The 24,663-nt window shown below is 37.7% G+C and overlaps 1 long non-coding RNA gene across 3 annotated transcripts in view; it reads right to left on the bottom strand.

Annotated features, from left to right (window-relative positions):
* LOC144330794 (uncharacterized) overlaps positions 1-24,663 on the bottom strand; it is a 183,237-nt gene that overhangs the window by 38,005 nt on the left and 120,569 nt on the right. For all 3 annotated transcript variants that reach the window (XR_013397276.1, XR_013397275.1, XR_013397277.1), the window contains exon 3: positions 6,108-6,214. This is a non-coding gene — a long non-coding RNA (uncharacterized LOC144330794). The remainder of the gene's footprint in view (positions 1-6,107; positions 6,215-24,663) is intronic.

The raw sequence follows: 24,663 nt of genomic DNA, 5'->3' as shown, positions 1-24,663 counted from the left end.
TGTTGCCAACAACATCAACAACAAAAAAAGTACTAAAATAAGGAAAGATCACAACTAGTTTTTGATTTGAAGAATATTAAGATATGTAATTTAAAATTTTCTGTATTTCAATAAAAATTACAAAACCCATCTACCTCCATATTGAGTCTGTAATCACTAAGAAAAACACTCTGTTTTAATGCTCTGTGAAAACAAATAATCAAATCATTTTACAGGAAGTTCTCAACCTTCTATGGGAGTAAAAAAAACCTAATTTTTCTAAATTATAATTCAGGGGCCTGTGTGAAGATTCTCACGGTGTCACACTTCACTGAAATTTCAAGGGGACATGCCTGCAACAACGGGAAGAGAACTCGCATTTTAAAGCGCCAATTATTGGCAAGGCATTTTAAGTTTTCAATCTTACCTTACTGAATCCTCATCAATACCTTTAAAATAGAGCAACACATTTAGAATATTATTATTCTGTTATAATACTACTACTGACCGTAGAGTAAAACACATTCAATTTTTAGTTCTCTAGTCAATGTTTAAAGGGAAATTAAGTCAAAATTGTCCCCATAAAACCATTTAAATCACATTTTAATGTCTAGAAATTGACACTTAGGAGTTCCAATCGAGCATTTATTAACTTTTTTGTTGATGTTTTGTTTTTTGTTTTTTTAAGGCGGAGTCTTGCTCTACGGCCCAGACTGGAGTGCAGTGGTGCAATGTCAGCTCACTACAACCACCGTTTCCTGGGTTCAAGTGATTCACCTGCCTCAACCTCCTGAGTAGCTGAGACTACAGACATGCACCACCATGCCCGGCTAATTTTTGTATTTTTACTGGAGATGGGGTTTCACCATGTTGGTCAGGCTGATCTCGAGCTCCTGACCTCAGGTGATCCACCTGCCTCGACCTCCCAAAGTGCTGAGATCACAGGTGTGAGCCACCAAGAGTGCCCAACCCATTTGTTAAATTTTTCCCTATCTCTCTGCTTTTGGTCTAGAGGCTTCTTTCTCTGTTAAAAATCTCTCCCTCTCCATCCTCATCCCTCTTCCCTTCCCCATTTCTTCTCCTCTTCTTCCTCTCTTTCCCTCTGAATAGTTGCTTTTAGGTAAGTGAAGTGTGCACCGGAAGCAAGTGCATTATCATTTACTAAGCATCTTGTATGTGCCAGGAACTGTGCCAAATTATTTCAATGTGTATTATTTCTAATGCATAAAGGAGCTTGAAGAGTATAAAACTTTGTCCCTATTTTATATAAGACATAAAGCTTGCTCACAGAGGTCAGAGTTGGCACAAGATCCCAAAAGTGATGAAGTCCCAACTCATGTTTTTCTGAGCACTAAACAATGTTACATATTCTAAAATATGGTATGATACCTCCTAGTCAAATTTGTTGGTGTGGTGACAAATATTGACTCAAGTTCTGTTCACACCCTGCAGAATCTTAGATTTCTGCTAAAATTTTAAATGTGAAATTTCTTCAACCCTCAAATAAACAAAACCTGCAATTTGGATATTCTGCCATTAGGTGGTAGAAGGTCTTCAGTCATTACTTTGTGGTCTAGATGGCAATTACTATACAGTCCATATGTTTGAGAGTCTTCATCACTTACTAACAATATATCTTACAAATTATTTAACCACTCCAAGCCCTGACTTCTCAGTTTGAAATCAAGTAATATCAGTATTGACTTCATAAATAATTGGTTCTGAGAATTAAATAAAATAACAGGATACAAAGGCATTCAATGTGTATTAACCAGCTGGAATTCTTTATCTTTTCCCTTAATCCAATATCTTATAGTTTGTAAAGAATTTCAAACTATTCTTTAACAGCAGGGACACACTTGAGTCCTTTCTGGTCCTGCGATACACTACATCTTGTTTGCAAATCCAGCCCTTTCCAGCCAGTTCTCACATTTTGCTGTTCACATTCCAATTTTTAAATTGTATTATGTATATACGTGTGTGATATGTATTTGTCATAATATCTGAACAGTATCATATTTACGAAGATTGCATTTTAGAGGCACTTCTAAATAAATGCTCAGGATACCAGTAGGCATCGGATGTTTACTGAGTATCTTTACTCTACCAAGTATTTTGCCTATAAGTTTATTTAATCATCATAACAACCTTACGAAGCTGGCTCATAATAATAATAGTTTCCCAATATCACTTGCATTTTACATATGAGAAAACTGAGCTTAGAGGGCACAACTCAAGACATATAGTTAATAAGAGATCAGCTCAGATTCAAATCAGCAGATCAACTACATACACAGCCCAGGCTCTTAACTATTTTATCAGTGATTATGAACCTTAACAGTGCATTGCGGTAACTTGAGAAGCAATTCTAAAAGCACTGGAATTTCCCCAAGCCTACTGAATCAGACTGTGAGCAGCCTCCATTCCACAGGGTTATGCAGAGAGGCTTGTGACCAACCGTGTGGCTCTTCTCAGCCTCCCACTAATAACAACCTAGAGGAAAATTCTATACTTTTCTCATTAATCCTGAAATTGTCTTTTCCTTGAAATAAATTCTACATTTGCAGGTAGTCTGTACTCCATCTTCACGCTAACCCATCATCAAAGCACCTCTTGCCGCTTATCTGACAGAAACGAGCCTCGCTCCTCTCTCACTGTTAGAGGAGGAATAACTGCCAGGGAGCAAGATAAATAAACAGTTTCTTGTCTGCGGTTTCCTGTTCCTAATTCTACTGCATCTTTTTCTGCTATCCTGTCCTTTTGCAACTTGAAACAAATAGAACTAGGAGGAAAATGATAGAACAACATAATCCCATTGAGACCCTACTACGGCCAGCGGCTGAGGACTTGGAAGGCAATAAAATAATTCTACACTTTCACCTTAAAGAAATGTCAAGCGGCCTTTCACAGTTCAAATCTCTAGCTGGATATAACTTCCTGAAATTAATTTGCAGATGACAGTTGTTAAAATTAGCCAGTGGGTTCAGCCAGTTTGCTTTACCAATGCTCAATAACCAATGCCTTTTCTGTCTTCGTTATGAAGTTATTAAACAGTATTTCTGCTCTCAAGTAAATTGAAGAATTGGGGGCCTGGCCCTGTCTCAACACACACGGTCAAATATTCTGGCCGTGTGCTTATTTTCTCTGGACTCTCAAATTTATCATCTGTAAAATTTAAGGATCATACTAGATGACTTCTAAAGTCAATCCAGTTCCAAAAAATACTGTGATGATTTTTATCACCTTATTAAAATATTAACAATTTTTAATTATTTCCCCTTCAAGTGTTTGCACCAGAATAGAAGGGAGAGGTATTCATTTGTCAGAGTTCTTCATGGAAAATACCTGGAATTTTAGATTATCATGAGTTCAATTAGTAAGTGCTGAAAAGCACAAGGTATTCTAGGCTACATTATAAGAAGTGGCAATTATTAAAAAGTCAGGAAACAACAGATGCTGGAAAGGATATGGAGAAATAGTATCGCTTTTACACTGTTGGTGGGAGTGTAAATTAGTTCAACCATTGTGGAAGACTGTGTGGTGATTCCTCAAGGATCTAGAAGCAGAAAAATACCATTTGACCCAGTGATCCCATTACTGAGTATATACCCAAAGGATTATAAATCATTCTACTATAAAGACACATGCACACGTATGTTTATTGCAACACTGTTCACAACAGCAAAGACTTAGAACCAAATGCCCATCAATGATAGACTGGATAAAGAAAATGTGCTACATATACACCATGGAATACTATGCAACCATAAAAAAGGATGAGTTCATGTCCTCTGCAGGGACATGGATGAAGTTGGAAACCATCATTCTCAGCAAACAAACACAAGAACAGAAAACCAAACACCACATGTTCTTATTCATAAGTGGGAGCTGAACAATGAGAACACATGGACACAGGGAGGGGAACATCACACACCGGGGCCTGTCAGTGGGTGGAGGGCTAGGGGAGAGACAGTATTAGGAGAAATACCTAATGTAGATAATGGTTTGATGGGTGCAGCAAACCACCATGGCACGTGTACACCTATGCTACAAACCTGCACATTCTGCACATGTATCCCAGAACTTAAAGTATAATTTAAAAATAAATAAATAAATAAATTATGGCTTGCATATTAAGAGGTGAGAGATCCATTCTATTTTTTATTATTCAGATCACATTTAGATACATTTTTAGTTCTGCCAAGTATTCCATAGGAAAGACATTTGGCAATCTAGAAGACATCAAAAGAGGGGCAAAAAAGGCAAATCCCTCGACCATTACATATGAGGAACTGCTGAAGAAGCTTGGAATATTTGATTTGAAAAATCAGCATGCCACATATATGAATAGTCTCCAAGTGAAATGCAGTTTATTCAATGATGTTCCAGAAAGCAGAACCAAATGCAAAGGTTGGAAATTTCAGAGAAGCAGTTTCGAGTTTGATTTTAAAAAGAAGAATATTCTACAGTAAGAGTTATTAAAAATAAAATGGATTTATTTGAAAAGTAAATAATTCCATATTACTGACCATATACAAGCAGAAGCTGTATGTCAACTATCATGGGTCTTATCAAGTGGGTTTCTACATTTGAACCAAGCTAAATTAATGGACATCTATATTTCTCAACAAATCAAGACTCTCTGAAACAAAATATGCACTACCTCCCAAGCCACAGTTCAGCCAAAAGGATAACTAGGTCAATTCTTTAGCTGAATTTAAGAAAGTAGACGGTAGGTAGAAAAACATTTTTTCTTCTTTATTCTGATGAGTTTGTAATGAATATTCCCCCAATCTGAAAACGTAAAGCCAAACCATTAATTTATATCCAGTTCAAAATTTCTCAAAACGATATCCATGAAAGGAAGATCATTGTGCATTTCTGCCATCAATCACTGCTTCTTTCCGTGATTACATGTAATGTGGCCTTTACTCTTACAAATTTTACATTTTTCATCAGTGTTCACTGATATAGAATTAAATCATTATAAAGTGATTTTACATTTTTTTAATAAAATTGAGATCCTTTAAAAGCAAGAATTACTGTTCTGAAAAGCTACCCTATAAACCAGATTCTCTGACATGATATTTCAAGGACAGTCTGTAAGACTGTGGAAAAACAAAGGTCAATTTGAATATTTACATTAAATTAAGCAGAAAGTGAAAACAAATGACCATCTGCTAATGAAATGGATGTTCTGTAATCATTCATACTGGCTTTTAAGACATTGAATGCAATTTGGTCTCCAGTTAGCCAAAGAATTCCAGATCATATCAAAATCTCTTTTATGCAGCTGAAAAACATTCTGCTGGCTCTCAGGATATTATAGGCACTTGTGCTTTTACATCAAACCAAGGGCCACCCCAACAGCCATCCGAACCTTGGCAGCTAATGAACTCACCCATGTTTGTGAATCGTAGCTTCTAAATGACAGAGACAAAAGCTGACATGCTTTCAGAACATAAATTAAGAATAAAAATGCTCTTTTCAGCAGTTAATAAGGCTATGAGAGAAAAATGTTTCTCCCTAGTAGAGCAGAAAGATTTTAAATGATGAGCGAAAGCATATATTAGATTCTGGTTTTAAGCACTTTTGGGTCAGTGGTTGACAGTAGAGACTAGACCTGTTGGAGAAGAAAGGAAGATTCTGTAACCAAATTATCTCTTTTTTCTTCAAGGAGCTATTAATACTGAGTGCTTTAGGTGCTTCAGGTAGAAGTTAGTCAAGGCAAAAAACACCAACCAGGAAAGAGAAAATAAAACTCTATTTTTAAAAATGTATTGGCACTGGATCCCAGTAAAGGTTTATGAAAGAAAGTCACTTTCATTAATCCTAATAACTCTAACAAGATATATTGAGTGTGTCTGTGTTCCCCCAACATAGTGAATAGGAAGATTGTTTCAACATTCCCACTTTATTCTCAGACTCTCACCTTTGGGTGTCTTCTGTGTCTCCCTTAAAGCCTTTTTACAGCACAGGGCGTGGTAAGTGAGTTCACACCAAATTCATAAGTAATAATTCCAGATCATGTCAAAATCTCTTTCACGTCATTGGAAAACATTTTTATTGTTGTCAAGATTCTCTGGGTGCTTAGGGTGTTGGGTGTCAACCATCCCCAGGATACTCACATTTTAACAGACTTGGGATCTTAGTTCTCAGGCTCTTCTGTAGCATGTTGTAATCATCCTGAGGGAGGTAGAAAAGGCTGTTCCAAAAATCCTAAAATTCCTGTACCCTGTAGACATGTACAATTACATTGGGTCAAATAATACCTTGGGTCATTCATAGATAGATAGATAGACACAAGGATACATAGATAGATACATAGATGATAGATACAGATACATTTTAAACAGATACATAGATGATAGATATAGATACATTTTAAACAATATATAATTGAAACAAAAAAGTCCTAAAGTTCAAACCATACCTAGAAATCTCCATGAATTCCTAGTTTCGAAATAACAGCAGCTACTGCCATTTCCCTGATGTGATTTTTGCAATGCCTACCCTGAAACAGGCATGAATAAATATGCTTCATTGACTTCTAGCATCATGAGAGTTCCCCATGAAAAGCTGCACCTGGAGCTCCCCCACCATATCTGAGTTTGGGACATGCTAGAGCCTTTGGACCCTCAATGACCACAAATGTCTTATTAACATAGCCATTAATTCATCCATTCAGAAAATATTTATTGAGTACCACCAGGTTTCACTGCTGGGAATGAATAAAACAGGGTCCCTTTCCTCAAAAAAGCTACTGTCTAAACTCCAGCCAAATAATTTTTTCCTTTAGTCATACTGTGATGGCAAACTCAAAAGTATAACACATGTAGGAGTTTGAACCGAACTTTACTGCTTTTTTTTTTCAAATCTGTGTGTTCCAGAACTTGCAGGGTTTGCTAGTTTTGTTATATAATATCATGCAATGTAAATACCAATATAGCATATGGACAACCATTTTGGAACTAATGTTTATGCTTAAAGCTAAGATTCTGCTCTGAGTTTTAAGGATCTTCCCACAAATGGAAGAGAAACCCCAAATTCTCAAGAAGTAAATTTAGTGGTCTCAAGTTAGGGATGATACGTCTGCTGCTCTCTGTTCAAAACACTCATTTAGAATCAGAAAAAAAAAAAAATCTTAATTTCAACAATTTCCTTGACTTTGGAAGTCTAAAAGGCAGTCGGCTATTGATTTTTTCCTCCAATATGTATAAGGCTAATGAAAATTCATAAATACAAGTATAAATATATGTGATTCCTTGGGGGGGGGGTTGGAAACATTACAGTGCCTTGGTAAGAAACCACAGAGCCAGGATGGGATTGTGTGCGCCCAGGACCATGGTTCTGGTTGCAAATATTAGGTATACACCCAGTATTTAAATAGATGAGTTATCAAGTTAGAAAGCTAAAAGAAAGATTCTCTTTTTGTTACTTGGTTGTGTTTCTCAGTAAATGTATTGTGGGAGTTCTACATGATAGTTTTGAGATATTACTTGATTTCCTAATTATACTATTACTCTAGAAATAATATCTTAACTGTCATGTATATTGAAGTAATTCATTCAAATTCACTTTAAATTTGGGAAGGGCTATTACTGCCCAATTCTATATCTTACAATTATTATTTGAGCACACTGGAAGTCTCAATTTAGGGTTCTGTTCTAGGAAGAACTTAAAAAGAAGCAAGTGAGTGATTTGTCATTTGTAGTCACAGGAAAAAATGTTTAAGTGTCTGTCTATAGTGTTTGTTAATGACTTACTAGTTTACGGGTATTTAGAAACATGTTTTATGACTTACATAATAAAGAAAGATCCACAGTTTGATATTTCAAAAGCAATGTAAGTATTGAAATACAATTCCTGTTTAACTGCATGTGGCTAATCTGCAGACCAATTTTACCAGCCCTTAAGTTATAACCACCCACATTCTGTAATTGAGACATGCCGATACCTTGGGTGGTCACTTAAATGTTGATACTTCTTACATTATGCCGCACTATTCCTTTTGATTTTTTCTTCTAGTTTCAGAATTCTCAAGTTGAGCTCCCAAGCAGCACCACATGAAGTTACTTTACTATGATTATAAAAAGAAAGGGTAAAGCGTGCACTATTTTCATTCCCATTGCAATCATTGTCCCATGAATAGATTCTTGATCTGACATTTTCTATTCTTATTGCAATCTTTGTCACAAGAATAAGTTTTTTTCTTTTTTTAAAAAAATGTTTCATCCATGCTGTGAAAGCCAGCAGCAAAGTCTACTGCTCTGACCTTTTTAATGTTCTCCCATTTGATTGGGCAACCATTTCTCTTCTTTTCTTTTAACAGCATTGGTAACTTAGGAGAAAGAGGTAGAATAGCTAGTCAATCAAAACGAGACCATATAAAAGGTTAAAACAGAATAGTTTATTGCCTTTCATAGATAACACTAGCCATTGAGATTCTCATATCTTGTTCTTGTGACAAAAAATGTCAAAGAAACAGAAAATGGCACAACATGAATCCATTCTCATAACAACAATTGTAACAAGAATGAAAACTAGTACAAACAACCTACTCCTCTTCTAATCTTATACTTGGAAACTTGTTGCTCTACATGACTGTAGTTGCAGTTTTCCCCAGCCAACTACAACAATTTCTTTTTCAATTAGTTAATTTAAATGAATTCAACTTTAGGAAAATATCAATGACAGATGGATCATAATCACTTCTATACTTCCATTCATCACTTACAATTACATACATTGCTCTCTATAGAAATTATTCCCACGTAAAGTACGAAATACATTTGACAATAAAATGCTTCAGATTTGTCTGGTAGTTTGTTTTTTTTTTAATCTCAAAATAAAACATTTGACAATAAAGCACATAACCAAGTTTGAATCAATTTGGGAAAAATTATTGACCACTTGGTTTAATTTTTTTGGCATTACACATTGATTGTAAAGGGTGGAAGTGAGCTGACACTTTAATTTAATTGGTGTGGACAGCCAATGCTGGCCATTACTCTAGATGGCTGGGGCAGGCTGGGGTAGACTTTGAGGTCTGGATGACCCATACTGCCTTTCCAGTCAATCATACATATTGTCAGCTCTTACCTTTTATTTATACATAAGTCGTTAGTGAACAAGTCATCTAAAGACATTATGTTTTAAGGCGAGACACCCAGCTCTCAAAATAATTTCAAAAAAATGTTTTATCTATATCTATTTTATAATCAGAATTAAGCTGAAGTTTTAAGAAAACACTGAATGTATTATATATTTGGCATCATATAGATGGCTGCATTAGTTTCATGCACCTAGTATGTGTTCAATAAATTTTGGTTGAATAAACCAATAAATGACAGCTCAAATTTCTGTCTTATGTAGCTACCCATGGGTTGAATGTCCGTGTGTTATGTCTAATTTTTAGGTGGTTTCTTTATATATATATATATATATTTGTTTTCTTAATGGAAATTCTGGAGAATAATGAGAAAGCTCAGAAAAGACACTACTAACAAGGGAAATCCTACCAGCACAATGGGGATGGCTTTGTTAGTAGGAGATTAAGATAAATTGCACAACCTGAGCATTTAATCCAAGCAATTGCTGGCTGAATCTAGCAGGCACAACACTCTAGAACAAGCTGACTTTTGCTTTGATAAATTCAGGATATGGCCAATATTTGGCCCCTTAATGATCATAAAATGCCAAATTTGTTTCCACTTGGTGAGCACTCAAAGAGAGTTGTTAAATTCGACAATTGTTAAGGTAGAAGTTTATAAATATGCCTTTTTGAAATTATTGTTGTAAGGGCAACATAAAAGTTTAACACTTAATTCATGTTGTTGCTTAAAAATACTTGAGATAAGAACTTCAGGACAGAATTAAGAGTATTCTATGGAAGACAGGCATAAAGATGGTCAAAGCTATTGCCATAACCCGACAGATGAAAAACAAGAAAAATCTTCTGTACCAGAGAGGGGTCAAGTCAAATCTTTACAGCTGTTTTGTAATCACTTGGGGTATAGGGCTCTTTTCAAAGGCTATAATAAAATTAGTCACTTATTGTAGTTGACTGGTGTCAGAGTTAATATCCTTCAGATGTTATAGAACCTGTGTCCTAGGAGCTGTTTCAGTCCATCATTTTTCTTGCTCTTCTTGAAACATATATTCTTTTTTGAAGCATTCTACTCTTTCCTGTGCTATATTTTGAAAATCCCGTGTGAATATTTTAGTACTTTTACTATAAGAAGCCTTACTTCTTATAGCTTTGCTTCATTAAATGAAAAAGTAAACTGGCTTGGAGTACTTTGGTTTTCTGAGTTTGAATTTCTGTTTTAAAAAAGCAGAAACAAGAATATACAACTTCATTTACTAAAACAGAAATGAATACAGTTTGTACAAACACAGGCTCCATTTTGGAGGTTCCCTTCAAGTAAAAAGGAATCAAAGCAAGCCAGAAGGAAAGCAAGGGTAAAAGTTACATAATTAGAGCAAGAGCAGGAGCATTCTAGAATCAAATGCCCTACCATGCATGGGATGAACCTCACAAGATTAGTGATGAGATGATGACAGAGCAGGTCCCACTGGACTGAGAGAGCTTGGTGTGAATGGTGTTGCAAAGGTGTTGTTGCCATACTATGTGTATTCTTTCGTTTGAGCCTCAGTTTCCCTTCTATGCCTGTGATGCCCTTCCCTCTTCTTCTTGGCCTGGATAACTTCTTTGGGGTTTGCAGGACATGGCTTACATGTTGCTCCATTGAGGAACCCTTTCCTGATTCTTCACAGGTTCAGGCTGGATACCCTTCTGGGGATTCCATAGGATATTGTATTATGATTAATTGCTTCTCTGCTTGTCTCTCATTCCTACCAGGTTTGTTCTTCCATGAGGGCAGGAATACACCTTTGTATGGAGGGCACCTGACTCAGTGCTCATCACAGAATATGTACCCAGCAAATATGTATGAAAGAATAAATGAACTCAGGAGAGAAAGAACTTCTAATGCAAACAGGATACCTTTGGTTACCAATGACTAAGAACTGTGCAATAGAAAATTCTAGCCCTGAAGTTAAGAAGATGGCCCACTCAAAAGATCTGATCATACCAAACACCCAAAAGAGGATGCAGGCTGGTTGAACAAAGATTTAGGGTTGGTATGAATTTTCTAGTTACATCAGAACCTATCTCTAACCTTTAGCATTTGTTCTAGTACAACATATTGAATACTACCCTCTTTACAGAGAATGGGCTCAGTAAGTTTTAACAAATCCTTTTGTCATTTTCAAAAAGACCCGATTTCAAACACATCCTCAGTGTTATGATAAAATGTCTTATAATGAGACAGACCTCACCTAATTATCATAGCTAAGATTCCTATATGTGGGAAAACCACAAAAGCATCTGTTTAAAGAAAGGTATGCGAGTATACTGGCTGTTGCAGTTATTCTCATTCAAAACCATCCTCAGGGGTTTCTAAGTCTTAATAGGACAGTTTTGTTTTCCAATTAGATGGTTCTTAGAAAAACTATGCATGAGGTAAAATTGTATGGAACTATTCACCCCCAAAATACACTACTGGAATAACTATTTTTGCATTGTTTTTGAACTATTTTCTGTATTTTTGAGCTATTTTCACAACTTCTTATGGGTCCAAAATTGTTTCCAAATAAGAACTTTTTTGAAATACACCTTTGTGGTAGAAACAATTATCCTATGTGTACAGATTAGGTAACTAGAGAAGTTATCCAGTTCCTCAAAGTCATCCTGCTGGAACAGGGCAGAAGTGGGGCTGAAATCCAGGTCGCTCACTGTCTCCCAAGATTATGCTTTTCCCATTTTAGCACACAACTTCCTTAAATCACATGAGCATCCTCTAAGTATTTAATCAAATACTCATTGGATGCTTTCAAAAGCTTTAACCTTTTTCATGTTTTCTGTCAAATGGAATATGTCCCTTTACCAATACCAATACCACACACACACACACACACATACACACACACACACTCTAATACACACGTGTACACACACATATATACACTCCCACACACGTGTGCACATACACATGTCGGCACACACACACCTACTTCCATCTCCACCTTCACTGCCACCATTTCATGTAACCAGTGGCTATGAACGACTTAAAAGGAGAGATCTAGAACCAGAGGAAGTCGAAGTTGGCAATAAGAATCCTTTGGTGTGATTTTGGTTGAACAACCACACTCTCAGATATGGTCGTGGCAAGATTTACATATTTGGAACTGAAATTGGCATAACAGTGGTGGGGAGAAAAACTGAGACTGAAGAAGGGTTTTTTTTTTTAGCAGTATGTAGTTCAGAAATGTGTTCTTCCATATGTTCTTTAGGTTAGGCCAATTTTTTCACTTTTAAGTTTAAAAATTATTCTATTTTTTTCCCTACCTCACAAGCTTAAGTAATTATCCTTTATAAAATTATATAATTTTCAAATTTTCCATGACAAAGTCAGACACCAAGTTTGCTCCGTACTTAGGACATTTCTATTTAGAGGAAGCATTTCTTGGGTCTGATACACCAGGAGACCAGTCCTCAATGTGTTCAGTGGTAATTATTAACAGTCTCAAATCATTGATCATTGTTCTATCAGAATGAGGCTTTGACAACAGAGAGAAACCACTTGGCATTGACAGTATACCTGCTTGATTATTTTTGTTTCCATATTCTCTTCTTCCAATCTCTACCTGAGGTCACAGAAGAATGTTCTAATGACATTAGAAAGTATTGACAATGCCCTTATATTTTACACAGCCTTTTTTTCCTTCAAAGTGTCTAATGTACTTTTTCCTTTATGTAATTTGTCTAGGGAGACACAAAGCCTTTGCATTCTAGAGATGAAAAATGAGAAAAAGAGATGCTGTCAGCCACCTAAGACAACGTGGTTAGAGTCAGCAATAATAAGAGAGAGAGAGTCACATATTTATCATCAGACTGCTATTGCTGAATATGACAATCAGACCATCGCATTATGCTTACATACCTCTTTATTTCTACTCCAGTATATCATACTCCAATTAGGAAGTATTCCAAAAGATCATCCCCTGATGTCTGCTTTGATTGAATTGTATCCCCCAAAATTCATGTGTTGACACCATAACCCCCAATGTGACTGTATTTGGAGGTAGAAGCTTGAAAGAGGTAACTAGGGTTAAATGAGGTCACAGGGTGGAGCTCTGTTCCGGTAGTACTGGTGGCCTTATAAAAAGAGAAAGAAACGCCAGAGACATACATGTGCACAAAAAAGGGCCATGTGATCACACACAGCAAGGCAGCCATCTGCAAGCCAAGGAGAGAGGCCTTACGAGAAACCAACCCTGCTGCCACCTTAATCTTGGACTTCTAGCCTACAGAACTGTGGGAAAGTAAATTTCTATTGCTTAAGACATTCAGTCCTTGGTATTTTGTTACGGGAGCCCTAGCAAACTAGTATAATATTCATGATTCTGCTGGAAACTAATATAACATATTTGACTTTACTAACCAATGAATATTTGCTGTGCACTCAAAAGTTTACCTGTCCTTTCAATCAACACATGTTAAGAACTCTTGGTGTAAGTGAGAAGTAGGATAAATTGGTTGGATAAGATCTCATCCTTGCCCCATGAAGCTTTCAAGTCTGATAGAAAAAACAAAGTAAAATACATGAAACAATTATTAAAATCTCTAAAACTGTTATTCACACAGACACACAAGGCAGCGAAATTCTGTGATACAAATTTAACATGTTCAGAGAAAGAAGGGCTCAGTAAGACAAGTCTCTGTAATGTGGCTTAACACAAACAGGGACAACTTGTTTTGCAAAGGGTCACTTAAAAAACATTTTAGGCTCTTTAGGCCCTGCGGTCTTTGTTGCAGCTCTTTAACTCTGCCATTAAAATCAGCCACAGACCCATAGACAATACATGAGGAAATGAGTGTCATGTATTCGGATAAGGCTTTATTTTTGGACATTGAAATTCAAATTTTACATAACTGTCACATGTCATGAAATACTCTTCTCCTCTTGATTTATGTTAACCATTAAAAAATGTGAAAACCATTCCAAGCTCACAGGCCATACACAAATTAAGGGTAAGGTCAGATTTGCTCCACAGGCCATCATTTGCTGACCCCTAGTATAACTCATTGCATTTCAAAATGATTTCAGCGACAGATTTCTTTGTTCAAATGAAACTTGGCAATGGAGCACAATGAAGACAATGAATAAATTAACATGAGGAGGGAGAATGAAGCACCCAATTTGTCTGTAACTGCACTTTCAGAGAAGCTCTGGAGCAACACTGATACAGTGGTTTAGGAATCAGAAAACCAGGCTTTTGTTCTGGTTCTCTTATAATTTGTGAAGACGTCATCAATTATTTAAATACAACACCCTACCATTTCCTCAATTTCAAAAAGAACGTCTTGGACCACTTTTGCTCAAAACTTCTATTTTTTATGATGAGTATCAATAATTGATTCATGCAGTAGATTCTTATACCTGAGCTTTGGTTTAAAGAATGCTAGAGACAACGAGCAAAGTGGAGTGCCCTTCCTCATCTCTGTTTATGTGACCCCTCTCCCTTTGAATGCCCTCCCCTCTCAGGATGGATAGGCAAAGGGACAGGCTCCTCAGTGGCAGCCTTGGAGACGATTTCTGAGGCCAAACAGAATGGAACATATTTGCCAAGACACAAGAACAAGAAAGTATTATTCCAGGAGAAAACAAGTATATTGTAGCTTAAGAAAGAAATGGAATTTGGGGAACTGAGAAAAATGAAATAGGTAGTTTAGGATGCTATATACATTATTAGGCTGCAATGACAAATAGGGTTGGATGGGTTGATAGGGATGGATCCTGGCAGGTCAAGAAGAGGAGACTGCTAGGTTTACACTTGATGTAACTAGGAAACAGAGGTGATAGCATGGCATGATCTAGTGATCAAGCAGCAGAAGGAGAGGCAATGCAGAAAAAAGGTTAAGAGTTCAGTCTCTGAAGCTATACTGCCTCAGACAAGTCCCAGATTTTTCATTAGCTGGATGTGAGTTTGGGCAAATTATTTCCCATCTCAGTGCCTCTGTTTCCTCAAAAATATAAATAACAATAGTATATCCTTCTTTGGTTCTTATGAGAATTAAATGTGTTAATACTTATAAAATAACAGGTATAGTCCCTGAAATATAGTACATGCTCAATAAAAGTTAGGCTATTGCTATTATATACCAATGATTACACACACACACACACACACACACACACACACACACACACACAGCTTCTTCAAATAGATCAACAAAAAAGTTTTTATAGTTATTTAGTAGTCAGTGTTACTATGTGAATGACAATAGGTTGGGAAAGGATGCAGCCAAAAGAAATTTCAAAGAATTGTCCATTTGACTCAATGATAGATAGAAGAAAATGATGCAATTAAAGATGGATCCAAAGTTTTGTGCCTAGAAAACTAGGAAAAACGTGGTGGTGTTAACAAATGGAGTAGTTCTGAAAGAGATTTGTGAAGGAAGATTTCTGTGGTTTCAGGAATCCTTTTTGAAGCGTTGAGAAATTGTTTAAAGATCATTCAAAGACGTGAGATTAGAGCTTGTGCCAAAGTTTGGGCCATTGAAAAACATGGTTGACCGGTAAGAGGATATCTAATCATTAAGTCAAGGAAGGAAGCTAGAAGGGAATGGAGGCCTAAACCTTCCAAGAATGGCCAGAATTTGGAAATGGAAACAGAAAAAAAAAAGTCATCAAAGCAAACAAGAAAAGGTCTGTCCAGAGAGGTGGTGGACAGACAGAAAGCTTGTTGTATGTCCAAAGCCAGTGACAAGAAAATTTAAGGAAGAAGGAGATTTGATCAGTGAAGCAGTATCCATTGTGACAACACTAAAAAGAATGAGAACAAAAAAGAAAACACTGAATTTTTAAAGAAGAAAGTAACTGGATATCTTTCAAGAAACAGATGAAATAAATTTGTCAGGATAAAAATCATATTGCAGAAGGTTAACAGAGAATAGTGTAGGAAAGAAGAGTTAATGAAGATGGACAATTCAGTCGACTTTAAATAAATAAGAAATAGTAAATAATTAGACAAGATGCCACCACTGAAGTTTCCCTACCTACTTCATAAGCACAGTCAGTAGGAAAGGTGTTGACAGCCTCACAGGATCACTAGACCATGGTGCCATTTTAAGAGACTGTCCATCGTCTCCCAATATTAATACATTCCTTCTTTAATACTAGAACTCTTATTTTCAGTAAGCATACTGTCAGGCAGATATACAGCTACATTTCCCAGTTTCCCGTGCATCTAACTGTGGTCATAGGACTCAGTTCTGGCTACTGATATGTAATCAGTGTGATGTTTTACTTCCAAGATGTCTTCTTAATAGAAAGGGTGCAAATCCCAAGCATGCCATTTGCCTGTTCTTCCACCCTAAGACAGACGGACTGCCTAGACATTCCGCGGTCATCTTGGTGCTCCTCAGGTGGCTGGAGTAGTGAAAGGAAGGAGCCTGGCTCCCTGATGCCATAACATCGCTGGCATATACATTTCAACTTCCTTAATGTGAGAGAGAAATGAGTTTTCATCCTGTTTAAGCATGCATTATTTGAGCTATTTCTATTATCAGCCAAACCTAATCCTAACATTTAATCAATGATACTCAGGATGCTCCAGGGATGAGATAAAACAAATGAATAAAATAAACAGATTCACATAGCAATCTGAGCCTAATCCAGGTCCTTCTCTGTTTATAAATGAGAAGCAATATACATTCTGGAAAACTGGAGGAGACAGAAAGAATCTCTAGTGGTAGGGCTCCTGGCCCAAGTGAGAGGCACACTCAAAAGAGGCGATTAAGAGAATGCAATGAAGATATTGTTTATCTAACAATGCAGGGTTAAGCAAAGCCAACAGCACTAATGAAGCACTGGGAACTAGCAAAGTAGGAAGCTATGGGCACTCTCAGGCCTGAAGGCAGAGGTGGGAGCAGTTACTGGAAGTAACTGGAAGTAACTGCTCCCACCTCTGCCTTCTAACCACTAGGCACTTGACAGAAACTCTCACCTTCAGGAGGGAAATGCAGCAACTAGGTCCTGTCAGGGAGGGAGGCAAGGCAATGAGTACCCTGAGATCTCCTTATGCTCACTCGTCTCCTGCTGGGGCCTCCCATTGGCAAATCCAACCAGAGGCAAAGAGCAGAGAGTCTGTTAACGCCAGTTCATAAGGTTCAGCCTAGCAAGGTACCAAGCAGGGAAAAGAAGTAGAACTGGAGGGGAAAAGGAAAATATCCAATTCGGGCATGATTCAAAGTGTGAAAATGGTGTGAAGACAGTTATGACAGAGAAAACTGAATGATATACAATGAGCAAATACATTGTTTGAAGCAGAACTTATGAACAGGGAATGAGACAAAGGGAAGGACCCAGTATGTTTAGCAGAGTCTAAAAGAAAATGTTTCCATCCCTGAAGATCCAAAAGAAGGAGTCAGATGGTCAACTCAGCTAGTTGTTTCTAAACCATTTCCCTTCTGCTTAGGGGATCCACAGTAACAAGCGTTGACACCCAAAGTACAGAAAATATTTCCCCTTCTAATAATGCATTTTAAATATCAAAGCCTGGGTGTCTCTGAATTTAAACCAGCCCTCTTTTTCCCTTTTTGTATCCAAAGGAAACCGTATATATTATCCACTATAGAGATATATTAAGATAAATTTGCATCATTTAGGGAGAGGAAGCTCCTTCTCATCACCATCCATTACTTGGAAAAAAAGAGGTTAAAATGGACAGACTCGGACTTCTCGTGTGGTTACATATGGCACACTATTTCCTTACTTCCAAATAAATGTATTGACTGCCCACTGTGTATTTGGCATTGCTCCATATTAAGTTATTATTAAACTTGGCAGAATCAGATGTAATAGAGTAATAAATATTTACAATTTTAAAGAAGATTATCTGAGAAAAGACTCAATAACCCTGAAGCTGGAGATGATAGTAATGGAAGCCAAATGTGGTAATCTTGCACATCAATAGCAAATGAAATCAAAACAACAACAAAATAACACCACGTTATGCCTTTACTTCCAACGTCTCTAGACCCTTGATATATGTTGCTTGAAGGAGAGCCACTCCTAGATTGTGTGGGGCTTTGTGTAAAATATTTGTCAGTGGGGACTCTGTCTATATAGATAACTTGATTTTTAAATGAACTGCAAAATTCAGGGGCCCATGTGAGGCATAGTCACCCCTGGATGGAGAATTTCAAATCTCTTTGTCGCAGAAAAAGGTAGCAATGCCAGGACTTTCTGGAACATATTTGTATTGAAAATCTTGATCTTACCTTTGCATTTCCCAGCACCATTAATGTAGTGCTGGTTACATCACTGCTAATGAACCGAATCAGCCACCGTGTACGGCACTCTGGTTGCCAATGACACTCTCAGTAGTTGTTACCCTGCTTCCTTGATAGTGACCCCAAATGCAAGTCTTATCCAGAATACATAGGAAAATTGCAACGCTGATTCATTTTCTGTTCCTATTACATTTACCTTTCAGAATTTTCTAGCATCAACTTAGGGCAACATATCCTCCAAAGTATGAGCTTTAGGTTACACTCACTGCATTCCTAAAATGAGATGTTTTTCGGTGTTTACTCCACCAGGCCACCAACAGGAGGAACATGCACAAAGTGAGAAAAGCAATCAGTCCACCCCCACACGGCCTAAGTAAGATGCACCCGGAAGGGCAATGTCACCATAGCCACTGCAGGCAAGAGCGGCCAGCAAACTGAAGGGCCCTTGGGAATTGGGTCTGGAAGACCCTCAGACAAAACAGAGGGCTGCCTGACACGCAGTGTGGAGTCTTCAAAGGACAGGGCAACCGCCCTGAATGCATTCTGTACCACCATGGATGCTGTGGCCAACCCAGGAACCTCCCTCTCACCCTATACACGACTCGAGCCCAAGTAAGAGCCCTGTGTCCTATTTAAATGAGAGTTACTTAAAATCAGCCTATTCATCCCAATCCAGTGGCCCAATCTCCTGTGATCCAGGGAGCCAAGCAGATTGCCAGGCCACCCAACTAGAAACAGGGCCAGCCAAGGCACCCACCGCTGGCCTGTGGTGTAGAGGGTTGAAGATCTCCTGGCAGAGGAGAAATTCAGCCAGGAACCCAGCAGGTCTGGTCCACTCTGGGGCCACCCTGTTATTCTGCAGAGATGGTGCTGTGGGACACACCCCTGCCCTCCCCTTCGGGACAAGAAGTTCCAGGAAGACATTCCAAACTCAGGCCTGGGGCAGGACACTGTTTGCTCAGGTCTAATTGTGGGCTGGTCTGAAGCAGGTAAAGAATAAGTCTAGAACTAAAATCACAATAAACTCTTCTAGACATAGAAATTAGGGCACTTAAAGTGACTGTTTTTCTTAAACTTCTATGCACCCATTCATCCTAATGACCCTTTGAGAAGCAGACACATTGGTTTGGGTGTTCCCGCAAAATCAAACCACATCTTCAAATTGACGTTTCAGCACAGTAAGCATAACTGTGGGAAAATCCATTTAATCTTTTCATTTAGAAATTCCCTCTTTGTCTTTCTAATGGCAACTTCCAGTGAATGTTCCCCTGAATAATTGTGCGCTTTAAGGAAACACACACACACAGACCCCTAAACAATGTTCTACACTTGTACGCTTGATCTTAGCCAAAAAGCCAATAAGTAATCTCCACATTTGCAAACGGGAAAAAGAAAAAGAAAAAGAAAAAAAGCATCCAGGTGTAAGAACCTATGTAAAATTCCAGGGTGGAGTTATGCAGGCTGAACTTCCCAGGCAAGCTAGAGCCTCAGATCTCATTGAATAGGAACACTTAGTCAACTTGTCGAGCTAATCTACTATATGTAACCCTTAGTAAAGCAAAGTGAATGTAAGACTCATATCTCAAATATAAAGCATGGTACTTATACACAAATAAAAACATGTAGAACTGGGGCAATTATCTGTGTAAATAGAAGCACTATGGGAGGAACAAGTGGAGATTGACTATTTACACCCCTCAGTTTCACCCAATGATTACTCAGTTCTCCAGTGTGCTGTGAAAATGCAGTTTGAAATTAGTTACGGGCTGAGTAAATAGCTTTACCAATCTAGCCTCTGCAGAAATCCTAATATGCAGACATGACAAAATTGCAACTATCTCGGGGAGAGTTATAATGTGGGACTAGCTGTTGCTTAAGAATAGACAATTATGAGGCTGTGTCCCAGTCAGGAATGAAGCGCTGTACGATGGAGTTGAAAGGCCACTCATGGTAGACTTTAAATTGAGTTTACAACCAACTGGACTGCATACGGTTTTGCACTTTAATCAAGATCTCTTTACATTCCCTGCTTCTCATAGAAGGTCTTATGGGAAAATAGCGGAATGCAAGCCCAGAATATTTCATCAGCTGTTTTGTGCCAGACTGAATTTCTTCAGTTTATATTTAGAATACTTAGGTTGGCAAGAAGCACTGAAAAACATACACTGAAGTAGTTCTTGTATAAATTACAGTACATCAGTGTCACACAAATCACCAAAACTAAGAAATCCTAAGAATTTTATTTATAAGTTATACTTTTAAAAATAAAGAAAATGAAAACACTGAGAAACACAGAAGAATTTTCATGGTTGACTTCTCCCCTCTTTAAATTGACAAGAGATAAAAAGACATCTCATTTTTTTAACTGATTAAAAAAATTAAAATGTGCCCATCTGTTTTTGCTCTACGGGTTGATTGCTTCTCTTTTCAGGATTTCTTCCTAGACTGAAAAAAAAAAAAGAAACAACCAAACAAAAAAAACCTTTGTTTTCAAAGTAGGAATGTAGCCCTTTAAGACATATTTTTTTCATCACTCTCTATGAAAGGATATCATAGCCTCCCTTATTTATTGGCAAATAGTCCTATATTTCATTTATGCTTTCAAGTGTTTCATTGGCAATCTGTGACAAGCTGTAAAATTTGCCACCTCTCCCCAGAACAGCTTATGAAATCTGTCAGCTCTCTGTGTAATTTACATGAACCTTAATTATGAATCAATGTTTCGTTATGAATAGAGGTGTTCGTCGTTAATGCCTTCACCGCTCAGTAAGCAACACCGCTATCGCCAAAAACAGTGTTCCTCTCCCACAGCACTTCCTTTTGGATGGCCACTTCTGTGGTTACAGACATTTTACTCAATCTGATGGTCAAGTTATAGGGAAATGATGCATGATCTAGGGACTTTTTACATTGCAAATAAGCAAGGATATTCTTACTGGAAAAATGAAAATCTCCTGAGACTGTTGCTGACTGACACTAGATTTTATCTGCACACTGAAACAACACACTTATCAAATGAAAGAGAAGAAGAAAAATTACAAGAGATTTGATCTCCTTTATAGCTTCTAATAGTAAAATACACTGTATGATTAATGAACCTGTCAGTTGTAATGGGAAGAATATGTAACAAGTAACTGTGCATTACTCGTTTGTGATTTTATCTTTTATAAATTCAGCCATGTGTAGTGTGATAAGATTAACTCTTTACAATTTTAAGGTAATGCTATAAAGTAAGTCGAAAACTGAGTCTGTTCTATTTTTGTCTTTCTGCCAATTGTTAATGTGACTTTTAAAAACACATTTCCGTCAATCGATAATTACTCAATTAGTAGCTTATTAAGTTTATATGTCAATAAATTTCATTACCAGGTGTTTGATGAAGGGGGAAAATGCTCTGGCATTCTTAGTGTATGCAACGGCTCCATGAGAAAAAAATATTTTTTAAATGTGTTCTTTGCTAGATTTATTAACCTATATAATATTCATAGAATTCAAGCCTAGACATACAACTACCATTACTCAGAAATATATGCATGGCTTAAGTTAGGAAGCATAGGTAATGAGAATATCATTGTAGCATCAGATTTATTACAAAGAAAGAAAGAAAAAGAAATTTTTTAAAAAAGGAAGGAAAGGAGGAAGGGAAAGAGGGAAAGCGGGATGAAGAAAGGAGGAAGGGAGAAAAGAAGATAGGGAGGGAGGCTGGGCACAGTGGCTCACACCTATAATCCCAACACTTTGGAAGGCCGAGGCAGGTGGATCACTTGAGGTCACGAGTTCAAGACCAACCCGACCAACATGGAGAAACCCTGTCTCTACTAAAAATACAAAATTAGCCAGGCGTGGTGGTAGGTGCCTGTAATCCCAGCTACTCGGGAGACTGAGGCAGGAGAATCACTTGAACCCAGGAGGTGGAGGTTGCAATGAGCCAAGATTGCGCCATTGCACTCCTACCTGGGTAAAAGAGTGACACTCCATCTCAAAAAAAAGAAAGGAAGGGAAAGAAAGCAGAAAAGAAGGGAAGGGAAGGGAAGGGCAAGGGAGGAAAGGGAAGAGAGGAATTGTTAGAGAAGGAAAGGAGTGGTAAGGGGTTAAAGGCAAGTTCTAGCGGCAGTAGAACGCTCTGAGGAAAGGAGTTGAGAGAAGCGGTAGGTAAGGACAGTGTTATAATTGAGTCTCCATCTGCCTTTTTGCCTAAACTTCCTGAGATGGAGCAAAGTGTTCTGAATTACATCCTTTATGAAAAACACAAAACCTGTGAGAGCATCTCAACATTTAAGTGCAAACCGGATGATATTAGCCGCCAGGACCTGTGTGGTTTGATGGTTGCCAGAAAAACAAAAAAGCCTCATGACTCTTCTATTAGTCTACCTGGGTTCCCTCCTTGCCCTTGGAGATTAGCCTGAAATCCCACTGCTTAGTTACTTTAATAGACTACAAAAGTAGGTTGCAAAGAGAGAAACGCCAAATTTAAAATGCATATATGTTAAAATGAGGGGAGAAGACGAAGATGAAGACCAAGACAAAGAAGAAAGAAGAGACATTTGTTGAGCTTACTACATTCCAAGTTTTGTAATAATAACATTATGTTTTGCCTCTTTAAATACTTTTGTAAAAAATAATGTTACTATTATTTGTATTCTCATTTAACTCATGAGAAACTGAGATAGAGAGTGGATATATCGCTTACTCAATGTCAGAGAGCCAATAAACAGCAATGATAAAGTCTGAATTTGCAAGGGCCATAATAGTCCTTAGCCAGAATCTGCAAAGAGAGATTCAAGAGAGGTATTGTTTCCCAGGGGAGAGACCACACCTGGAGAGGGTGGTTAGAAGTCTCATTCACAGAGTCAGCAAGAGGTCACAGGCCAGTGGGAAGACAAAGTAAAGACCCAGGTGGAGGGTGAAGGGGAATGGCACCGAGGTGCTGTAGACAAACCTCTCTTACCTCACCTTTCTCCTACCACAAAAGCGCGACATACTAGAAAGGGTTGTAAAGAAAACACCTGAGTTGTATCCTGGTGGGGCTTTCATGTGCCCTGCACAACCCTAGGGGATGTCAATTTGCAAAACCATATGTGAGGCCAGTTGAGGTGGCTCACGCCTGTAATCCCAACATTTTGGGAGGCCAAGGCGGGTGGATCACTTGAGGTCAGGAGTTCAAGACCAGCCTGGCCAACATGGTGAAACCCCCGTCTCTAGTAAAAATACAGAAATTAGCCAAGCGTGGTGGCACATGCTTGTAATTCCAGCTACTCGGGAGGCCAAGGCAGGAGAATCGCTTGAACCCAGGAGGTGGACAGAGGTTGCAGTGAGTCGAGATCATGCCACTGCACTCCAGCCAGGGCAATAGAACAAGGCTCTGTCTCAAAACAAACCATGTGTGGCAGGATCTCTCACTGTTGAGATAAAGCTCTGCCCCCTTGGGGAATTTATGTAATTTTTCTGAACTCCACTTCCTCAGGTGTAAAAAGGGATACAAATTTCCACCTCAAGGTATTCTTATGAAAATTTAATGGGTATTACATCTGGCATAGAGGTTAGCAATCTGATCGTTGAGAGTCTGGTGTCTGGTTCAATGTTAAAAATCTGTAAAATAAAGAAGTATAAAGTAAGTTTAAAAATGTGACTATTCCTACATATATTCAATGCATTATAAACTATAATTTGCTACATGCACACAATTGGCTAATCAATAGATGTTCTCACAATATTAGGAGAATCATTTCAGGTTACATTTTGGACAAGTATTAGGAAAAGGATTCTGTCTGTGGGGTCAGGGAAATTTTCTGAAATAAGATGAGATATAATTATTGGATTGTTATCAATTTATGGCAGGGTAGACTGGAGAAGATTGAGAGTCACATTGAAATATTTCATTTTTTAATTTTTATATTTTTACTGGAGGGAATCGCCTTATTACTTCACATTTCTTTTCTATTTTTATTTTTTAAACTTATTTTTAGGTTCAGGGATACATATGAAGGCTTGTTATATAAGTAAATTTGTGTCACAGGGTTTGTTGTACAAATTATTTCATCATCCGGGTACTAAGCCTAGTATCCACTAGTTATTTTTTCTTATCCTCTCCCTTCTTCTACCCTTCTCCCTCAAGTAGGCCCCAATGTCTGTTTTCCCCTCTATGTGTCCATGAGTTCTCATCATTTAGCTCCCATTTATAAGTAACAACATGTGATATTTGGTTTTCTATTCCTGTGTTAGTTTGCTAAGGATAATGTCCTTGAGCTCCATTTATATTTCCGCAAAGGACATTATCTCACTTTTCATGGCTGTGTAGTATTCCATGGTATATATGTGCC

This window comes from Macaca mulatta, chromosome 8 (genome assembly GCF_049350105.2).
Source record: "Macaca mulatta isolate MMU2019108-1 chromosome 8, T2T-MMU8v2.0, whole genome shotgun sequence".
Lineage (NCBI taxonomy): Eukaryota > Metazoa > Chordata > Mammalia > Primates > Cercopithecidae > Macaca > Macaca mulatta.
The sequence above is the reverse complement of the archived record's forward strand: the minus strand, read 5'-3'. Positions and strand labels throughout refer to the sequence as shown.